General features: G+C 42.7%; 1 protein-coding gene across 1 annotated transcript in view; it reads right to left on the reverse strand.

Annotated features, from left to right (window-relative positions):
* The window catches only part of cntn3a.2 (contactin 3a, tandem duplicate 2), a 54595-nt gene extending 52702 nt beyond the window's left edge, over nt 1-1893 (reverse strand). The window contains exon 1 of the mRNA XM_033629560.2: nt 1294-1893. The gene's annotated coding sequence lies outside the window, so the exon portion shown is untranslated. The remainder of the gene's footprint in view (nt 1-1293) is intronic.
* Between the last annotated feature and the right edge of the window lie 8178 nt (nt 1894-10071).

Raw genomic sequence — 10071 nt, forward strand, 5'->3', positions numbered from 1 at the left:
ATGGGGTTCTGTCAGGGATGGCACTGTGTAACACCTGATGCAATGTCTTCCTCTTTTTTAATGCAGAGCCAATAAATCATTTACAAATGCAAAATACTGAGAGTCAGAATTCTATCAGTGATTTGACACAGAGCGGATCGCTTGGCGGTTTCGCATGTACACACTGTATAAGACATCTTCATACACATGCACAAACATGAAGAACGTGGGCACCCACACATACAAACTCACAGCTTGCTCTCATGGATAATGGTGCTAACGATGACGGTGATAGAAGGTGGTGAGAAAAGCTTTACAGGGTGAATCACTCTCAATCACGGAGGGTACCTTCCTGTACCAAGACACCACTGGGTTAAATAATGTATAATCACGATATCTACCACCTCCATCACACTCTGCCTGCATCCAAGTAACACGCTGGTTGAACAAATAGCCCAGCTGGCAGAGTGGGAGTGTACTTACTTTGAAGGCCTTAGCTGCATTCATCATAGATATTCCAGCTGACACTGTGGCATACCAGTATGCAATTACCTGGTGAATGTTGCAGGGTAGAAATAGTGTGTATGTGTGTGTGTGTGTGTGTGTGTGTGTGTGTGTGTGCACCTTTCACACTTACTGTATCTCAAGAGGCATGCAGACAATCATTGCCGTGACACTTGTCAAGGTTTGCTCAAGGTATTTTTTGCCTTTGGAAAAGGGTCCTTGGTAACACTTGAATACATTTTTGCAGTCTTTTTCTGCATTCTGTGCATGCAGGTCCACCCAAGGTTTGATTTAGTCCTAAAATGTATCAGTGGTGGCCTGTAGCTCCACAATTCAGCGGGTAAGGTGAAGTGGAGCCAGGCTGCAGTGTGGCTGGCACCACACCAGGTAGGAACCACGAGAGCAGTTAGAGGCTAAAATACCACCATGTGAGTGATGTAACAGCATCTCCACAGCAGTTTGACAAAGAAAGGCACGGCTGAGCCAACTCCTTATTTTTAAACAAAATATCAAAGTGTGTCTTGAATGCATGCTCCTACAAAATCAGACTAAGCAGTGTGGAGGAATTGGCTGCAGTTGGGAGGGCACGTCACGTTACTCCAGCCTCAACAATTATGATCAAATAATAAACGGCATTAGGAATTGATGGGCCAATTCGGGACAGCAGGCAAGACAGGCCGACATGTGAGCCTGTTAGCGTGGATGAATATTTGAACATATAAATATCACTGAGTAAATAATTTAGCTTTCTGTATTTGTGCACGTTCACAATTGCCAAACGCGCTCATGGGCTATTTTTTTTTGTCTTACCTCTTATCTTGAAATATCTTGAGACCAGCAGGAACCAAATTCAGCCCTCACGGAAAAAGCGACACATTGATCTTCCATGGAAACCCCCTTTTTAGGAAAAAATTCGGTCACAATCGCAAGGTCGTTCATACAGGTGAAAAATTGAGCCGGTGGTCAGTCAGAGATAACGGGTAGCGCAGGAGGCATAAACACACGCGTTTCATATCGCTGCTCTCCCCCTTCTCCTCCACTCCCCACCAAAAAAACAAAACAAAAAAAACAACATACACACACACACACGCACTCACACACACGCACACACACAACACCCACGTTGTTTGCCGTGCTGAATCACATTTGAAACATCCCCAGTTAAGAGGCTCGACTCTCGCCTGTGTTTACGCTCTCAAATCCAACACGCGTAGGTCTGAAATTGGGCTTGAAAGGAAATCTTGCAGAGATGATTTATTATGCGCATCAAGTCAGCTCCCCCTGCGAAGAAGAAGTGGGCTGCACGGCGGCGAGGAGGAGGCGATGGAGCAGCCACAACCAGCAGCGCTGGGATGGGAAGGTGCGGGAGGGGAGGAAGACGCACCTGGCGGAGAACTACGCCCTCCTGCGTCAGACCGCGATATTACAAAGAGACAGTGAGACTCCGTGATTCACTAACTGCCAGGGGATGTAGGGCAGTTTGTCCGGAGGGCACTTTATTTTTCTGCTAAGGCCAATTAATAAATAAACCATAATAATATTAGCGCATAGAATAAATGAACAACCTGTCTTCAACCTTTCGACATCTGCTGTCCTCACTCTTCTTTGTCAAAGAGGCAAATCCAGTAGCAGCAGCCCCACACAAGTAAGGTGTACGCAGGGGCGTTTCTAGGATTTGAAGATTTGTCAGGGGGTCCAGGGTTCCTTCACCAACATAAAAAAAAGGAATAAATACATGAATAAAGACTCGTTTCCACCAAACAGTTCAGGTATGGTACCTTTGGAACCAAAAGTAACCCTTCAGACATGGTACCTAGACCCTAGCGTTTCCACCACGCAAACAGTAGCCAACTCTTAAATGTGGGCGGGGTTGTTGTCACTCACTATATTTCCTCATTACAGGTGACACAGATGGAAGTCTGCGCCTCGCTTATCGTCCACAGAACGAGGCTGCACGCCAACATTTTAAGAACAAAATAAAACAGGCTGCAGTGAGAGTCTCTCTCCAAGGGATATTTAAAAATTGCGGGTTTGCAGATATAGTTCCCCTAAGGCAAGCTCAGGGGTTAAGTGTTGCTGTAGTCAGACGCGGTGAGGATCAGAATATATGCGTTCACATAACCAGGCTGAAATTAATATATAAAAATGCTCGAAGATCCACTCATTGCTAAAGTGTATGTCCTATAAAAACTAAAGTGATGGTCGAACTTGTTATAAGGAATATTAAGGTGTGTTGATGGAGTCACATCGTCACCTTATGCATTGAGTAACATAACAAGATAACTTTCCACCTTAAAAGTCACCAGCACTCAGCTCAGTGAATTAAGTTTTTTTTTTTTACTCCAGCTGCTGCAAGAGGCAGCAAAACAGCCTTCATTTCTATTGTTAACGTCTACTAATTAAACTCTCCACAGTATGAACAGTGGTTACATGAACCTCAAAACCAGGCACAGCTCAGCCCTGAGCAGAGTGACCGTCGGCTATTGACCAATCAGACTGCAGTGTTCACAGCTCCACCTTTTAGTACCAGATCTGTGTGTGAGGTACCCCAACAGAGGGGGGACCAAAAATGGGGATGGTACGGAACAGTTCCATTGGTACCATCCACAACTTTTTGCAGTGGAGATGGAAAAAAAGTGTACCAAACCGATCTGAACCGTAGCGTACTGTACTGCTTGGTGCAAACATAAATAAATAAAATAAAATTAAATCCCAGTGTGAATCAATTTATTTTCATTGCAAATTAAAAAGTGGTCGAAGGGCCATAAATTGAGCATCATGGGTCATTTATATTTTCTTCATGAGGCATTTCTCCCAGGTTGAGACAACAAAAGTAAGCAGGAAGCTAATTTCTAAATTACACTTGCAGATTTATTTGCTCAGGTCCTCCTGGCTCACATGCAGCCTATAATTACAAAGGGAAGGTGTACAGCCAAAGAGTGTATAGAGTGTCTATAGCCAAGACCAACAGAACTTTATTTTGATTCTAGTCCAGATCATTAAAACATGAACTAAACCTGATACTGAATTGTGGGGAAATTGTGTGTAATTTGGTGCAGCATGCAGACTTTGTCATAAAGTGGAATATCAAAGCTGCAATAAGCAATATTTGGCCACAGGTAGTTCTCCCAACCAAATTAACAGTGGTAGAGTTGCAAACTGGAGCTGTTTTGGGCATCCAGGGTTCCTGAAGTAAAAGTCATGTTCATTTTTACAGCTGCAACATTTTCATGGCTTAGATGATTTCAATCATCAGCGGGACTCACTCTTAAAAAGATGGCATAACTCTCTTTCACGCATCAAGAGTTTTTGAGGGTCAGACACTTACTAAATGCTATGTCGGAATGCTATATTTTTCTTTTCACAGTAGTAAAGAAATACTTACAGAACCAGTAGCTCCTTCCAATTTCATACTAACAGTTAGGATATGCTGCATTTCTTTTTACAGGTGTCTTTCATCAGCAGTCTCTGTGAAAAACTGAAACACTGCTGGGATTTTCTGTCTTTCTTTGTGTGTTTCTTCAAAGTCTAATTGGTATCTACAACAGCAGGATAGTACCATTCAATTACATATCATTCTAACAAAATAATACAATATATCATTTCATTTGCAAACAGCTGCCATGACACTCTGACAGCAAGCACCAATAGGACACATTTTTAAATGTTAACAAAATAAATAATATTATTGTGGTTTAGATGAGAAGGTTTGTGTTTTTCCTCCACGGTAGTATGTATTATTTAGCTGACAACATAGACAGGAACATGTTTCTGCTTTTCAGAGAGACAGATAAAGGAAACTGTCTATGAGAAAGTCCAGATGCTAACCTATGTAGCAAAGGCGTCAGTACTTCTGGTTGTTTTTTTTCTTGTCAATTTTAAAGCAGCATTAAGAGATTTCTGACCACTAGGGGGCATAAAGTCTCCAAAACTATCTCCTGAGAAAATGAGTCTGGGTCGTTTTCTTCGCCAGTCATTTGTTTACTTCAGCAAGCTGCTCATTTCACACCAGACAGGCAGCATAAAATCAGCTTCTGTGAGTTTATGAGCTAGGACTGGCTGCCAGTTATAATATGTGGGGTCAGTGAGAGCCATCGGGACTGAAGCGTACATGTACCAGGCAACCAGTATAATGAGCTGCAAGTGGCTGAAAACATAGAGCTGCAGAGTGGGGTGTTAAAATGACTCAAAAATGTGTGAGTGTGGCTCCTTCTTTGTGTGCAAGCGGGCCATGCATGTGGGCTGAGTGACATCACTCCAACTAGTTTTGTGATTGGAGGAGAATGAAGTGTTGTGGGTACAACTGAACCTGTTTTTCACTGTGCCACTCACTGCACACACAAAAAATGGACCTGGTTGTTATGGAAATGTAATGCAGCAGGTATCTGCAGTTAAAAACACACAAATACAAATTGAACATATTAATATTGGTGCCTTTGCTCCCCTTCTAATTGCCCCCTTTCACTGAAAATGTGATATGTCACAGTAGGGAAAACACAAATAATAAAATGAATGACGGCTAAATTCAATTCAGCTGTTTTCAGTTACAGGAGGCTGGTACTGAATAGAACAAAGCCATCAGTAAAGCCGGGATAAAAGGCAAAAAAAGCAAATTAGAATTAGAATTAGAATTAGATTTAAAAAACATACCCTCCTCTTGCAGCTCTCTGTCCTAAACCCCTCTCAACAGATGACCAGGGTTTTAATTAATGATTTATTTTTTTATTGGTGGCCAGTGGCAGCGCCCGGTCTAACCTGTGTAATGCAGCAACTGAAAGTTTACTGATCCACAGTGAGTCAGGGTTGTCTGCTCCCCTGCTGCTGGTGTTTGCACTGGCTGGATTTGTGTTGCTGTGGCTGCTGAGTGGGGGTCTGTGTCTGGAGAGCTCTGCTCATTCTACTCCCAGCAAGGTGGTCTGTAGCGGCAGGGAGTGAGGCAGAGGACACACTGTGATTCGAGGCTCTAGCTAATATTAGCTCCATTAATGTCAACAGGAAGCAACAGCCATGAGCCTTACGGTCAGCAAGAAGGCTTGACTATTGAGTTAGCAACATTTTCTCTCTATCTCTGAAACTCTTAACTGATACTCATTCATTTTTTGTAACCGCTTATCCTGCTGGGGGCCGCAGGGGGGCTGGAGCCTATCCCAGCTGACATTGGGTGAGAGGCGAGGTACACCCTGGACAGGTCGCCAGACTATCGCAGGGCTGAAACATAGAGACAGACAATCATTCACACTCACATTCACACCTACAGGCAATTTAGAGTCACCAGTTAACCTGCTTGTCATTGGACTGTGGGAGGAAGCTGGAGTACCCAGAGAAAACCCACGCTGACACGGGGAGAATATGCAAACTCCGCACAGAAGGGCTCCCACACCCTGGGCTTGAATCAGGAATCCTCTTGCTGTGCGGTGACAATGCTAACCACTGCCCACTGTGCCGCCCGCTTCACTGATATTGACATGCGTTTTATTTTGTTCATTGTCAGACTCTTTTAGACTCTTTTTGATAAGTCCATCCTCCTTTTTTGGGTGTCTTTGCAGTGCAGGAAGTTGTTGTCAATGTTGGAATTGCAGTTTTCTCAGTAGGATTCTTGGCCATTAAATCAGGCTTTCATTGAAGAGATATGCGTGCCGACTGCATGTGTAGAACAGCCAATACGAACGCCCTCTCTCTAAAATGACCTGTGATTGGTCAAGGTCTCCCGTCGCGGCCTAGATTGAAAACAGAACCAAGAGGAGGTGCAGAAGTCTAATGTTCTTTCAGACCACTAGAATTACAATATGCTCAAATTTTGTTTGGGCTTTTTGCCAAATGACACCAAAATAAAACTGCCTACCCCAGCTTTAATGTTATTAGTAACACCTGTTCATTTCATGCTCTGACACACCACAATGTCTGCTCTGAAAAAAGCCAGAGATTGTTGTTCCACCATGGATTCCAAACACTTTGCCATAAACTCTTACAGTAATGTTTTTTTTTACTCTATCTTCCCATATACAAGGCTACTAACTTGATACTGCCATCCTTCATTTTAATATATTGTAATTCTAAAGCTGCTACTCTTATCTCCTCTGTATAAAACATCAGCTGTGGCATGCCTGTCTATTGTGGAAGAGGAATTCTTCCTCTCTTGCTCCCCTGAGGTTTCTCTTTTTCCCCTCCTTGTTTAAGTCTTTTCCACTATATCAGAACGTAGAGTCTAAGGATAAATAAAAGGTGTTGTACGTTGTACAGATTGTAAAGCCCCCTGAGACAAATTTGTGATTTTGTGCTCGATAAAGAAAATTTACTTCACTGGACTTGACTATAATTCAAAACTGCATTTGCCAAGTGAAAGAAATTGGGCTGCTACTGAGCCGCAGAAGGCTGACGTTTCACTGTTTTTGATAAGCATCCGCTGACAGCTTTGGTTCATGGTGAAAGGATGTATTTCCCATGACAAGACTGGAAGGAAACTGCTCTCGCTTCCAATTTCTTCCACCTTCTCTCATTCACACGCTCTCACTTTCGCAACAGCCCTTCATTACTCTTTGTCTCTCCCTCTCTGTCTGTCTCTTTCTCTCAGTCACAAACACTGAATCAGTCTTCTTTACTGCCACAGTCATGTTACCCCTGTGTACATCACCACCAGGTCAATATGTGTACTGGGCCTCAGTTAAGCCCAACTGTATTAACGTGGGTCCCGTAGTCCCTCAGTCTACCAGGAGCCCCATTAAACCTACATTGATCATCCTCATTTCAGGCCCAGGTTCCTCCAACACGGCCAGGGCATCGTTAATAATGCTCCATACAGCAGCCATTTGACATTTCCTTTAATTATGCCTGTAATTTATTCATGCACTTGATCCTAGGAGCTTGTTGTGAAAAGCTTCCTCCAGGAATATTTTATCCTGCTCCTCTCGAGGCCCACGGATTAACCATCTTAATAGCAACCCCCTGAAGGTATTACTTCCTTCATTGTATGTGAGTGTGTGCACTTGTGGTGGGTGTGTGTGTATGAGGGCAATGAGCATTGTGCCTTAAATGCATGTGTTAAGCTGCAAAAGTCATTAGGTCTTATTTCTCAGCCATTCAGAGGACTCAATGTAAATTCTCCTGTATTACTAGCTTGTCTAATTTTGGGAGAGCACAAAGAAAAGTGCAAATGGTTGCAAGATCTGTGCTTATCGCACAATGCAGCGACCCCCATGTTTAACCCAGTTTTGCAGAGGAAAACATCGCCGCTTAATTTGCTCACTCTGCAGGTCGGTTAACAGACAGCGAAACACAGCAATTTCCCCCACAAAGTAGCGGAGGGAATCTCAAATGCACACACTTCAAATGGGATTTAAGATGTTAATTATGATGTTTCTTCATCACAGAACATTGCTCAACTCCTGACTGCACACCTGACAGAAATTCCTCAGGCTTTGTGGGGAAAAATGTGGCATTTGAAGACTGGGAAGTGGAGGGTTTTATGTGAAAATGACGCACATACACACACACACACACATGCGCGCACACACACACACACACACACACACACACACACACCCACACAGGTTGAAATGGAAGGCCATTTGTCACTTGTAAATGGAAAGGAATCTAACAATTTGTCAATTTGTCAGGGATGGAGGAAACACTATATGGCCTACTCCATTATTTCATGAAAAATTTAACAGCTATTGCTTCAAATATGTAAACTTACATCTCTTTCACTTTTGTTGTGATCATTTTTCACAAAACCATAAATCCTGTTCCTTCTCTCATACCCCTTTGCTCTATTCTATAATACATCTGAACATAAAAACATCTCTCACCGACATGGTTGTCAATCCAAAACGATGTGGGTGTTGTCTGCAGTTCACTTGAATAAATCACACAGACATTCATAAATATGCTCCCTCTCTCTCTCTCTCTCTCTCTCTCTCTCTCTCTCTCTCTCTCTCTCTCTCTCTCTCTCTCGCTCTCATTTTAACTCAGTAAGTTTCCCTCGTTGGTTTCTCTTTTTTTTTTAATGTTTCTGGTAGCCTTAGTTCATTAGCCAGGCTGTTTTCAACAGCCTTGCACAGAAGACTAATGGGCCAGCATACCTTTCATTGCATGCTGCAATTCCATGGCTGTGGAGGTCCATTACTTTGGAGGATCAAAAATTTACTCTCTACTGCTGCTGATAGGGAGGCCTTGCTAGGAGCTAATGACGGGAAAGATCCACTTTGAGATAAATCCTCCTGTAGGTCAATAAAAAATTTGCTTGGCTACAGAAGAGACCTGCAATTAGAAACCAGCTCGTGAGGGCTGACCTGGAGTGAGTCCAGTACATTCAGCAGGGAGATGTGCCATCTGTCTGTTTGTCTGTCTATCTAATATTCATTTATTAATCTTAGTAAGCATGGGCTGCATATACAGTAAGATATATATAGAATTAAAACTAGATATATTAAATTTGTCAATTTCCACAAATTACAATAAAGGTGCTGCTTGTATATAGCAAGTCACTGTTAATTCATTATTACTTAAAGGAGCAGTGTGTAGGATTTAGTGCCATCTAGCGGTGAAGATTGCAGATTGCAACCAGCTGAAACTTGTGTCAGGTGTAAACAGTATTCCTTCAGTGTTCACTATTCATCAGGTTTTAGCAGGAGCTGAATTATCTGCAGAGGATTCTTCCTCTCCAAAACAAACAGACCAGGGGCCTCATTTATAAAAGAGTGCTTAGGATTCATACTAAAAGTTGACGTGCGCCCAAAAGCTGAAAATGGCGTCCTGGAGTTGTGCGCACCCAGATCCGTCTCATATTCTGCCCTCTACACGCCCTAGTTCAACCATAAATGGTCATGCAAATCACCTCATGAATGCAATCTGCATATAAATAAGCCGGCATACGAGTGTTCTCTCATTGTGAGTCACGGCGACAGGTGTGAGAAACGAACCAAAAGACGGAATTTCTCCGAGACTGAGCTAGAGACTCTTTAACGGGAGGTGGAGGACTGAAGAAAGATTTTATTTGGTGGCCACAGCAGCGGGATCACTAATAAAAGAAAGTGAAAAAAGTGGCAACACATCAACGCTGCTGATGCTGTCAGCTGTGTCTGTGGGACTGCACGGACAGTGACAGAACAAAAAAAAAAAAGTGGTCTGATCTAAAGGTAGACCAAATATTTCTACTCCTTTACCAACATGTAGTTAATGTGTTGCTTTTAAATTTGAGGATGTTTGACATGGATGTGTGACATAAAGAATCACATTTATTAAAGGTGGAGGCAAAAAGGAGTATGTGCCAATGACAATGAGATGTTAGAGGCAGTGCGGATTAAATACGTATTTAGAAAGAATTTCAATTCAGGATTTGAGTTGGATTTTACAGTATTTTTATGAAACAATTATCACTCACTCCAAGCGCAAAATAAGGTTGCTGGATTTAATTTCAATGTTAACGTGGATCTAAGGTGGATATAGCGTGACATTAAATTTGTGTGAGACATCAATAAAAATCTGACTCCACTTCTCCACTTCGCCGTCTGCGTAACCACTTCCCAGTGTCTTCCAAAATGTGCGCACGCATGACTCAGAGTTTGCTTACAGGTGCGCACATTCTCCCGC

Source organism: Epinephelus lanceolatus, chromosome 8 (assembly GCF_041903045.1).
Source record: "Epinephelus lanceolatus isolate andai-2023 chromosome 8, ASM4190304v1, whole genome shotgun sequence".
In the NCBI taxonomy this organism is placed as follows: domain Eukaryota; kingdom Metazoa; phylum Chordata; class Actinopteri; order Perciformes; family Serranidae; genus Epinephelus; species Epinephelus lanceolatus.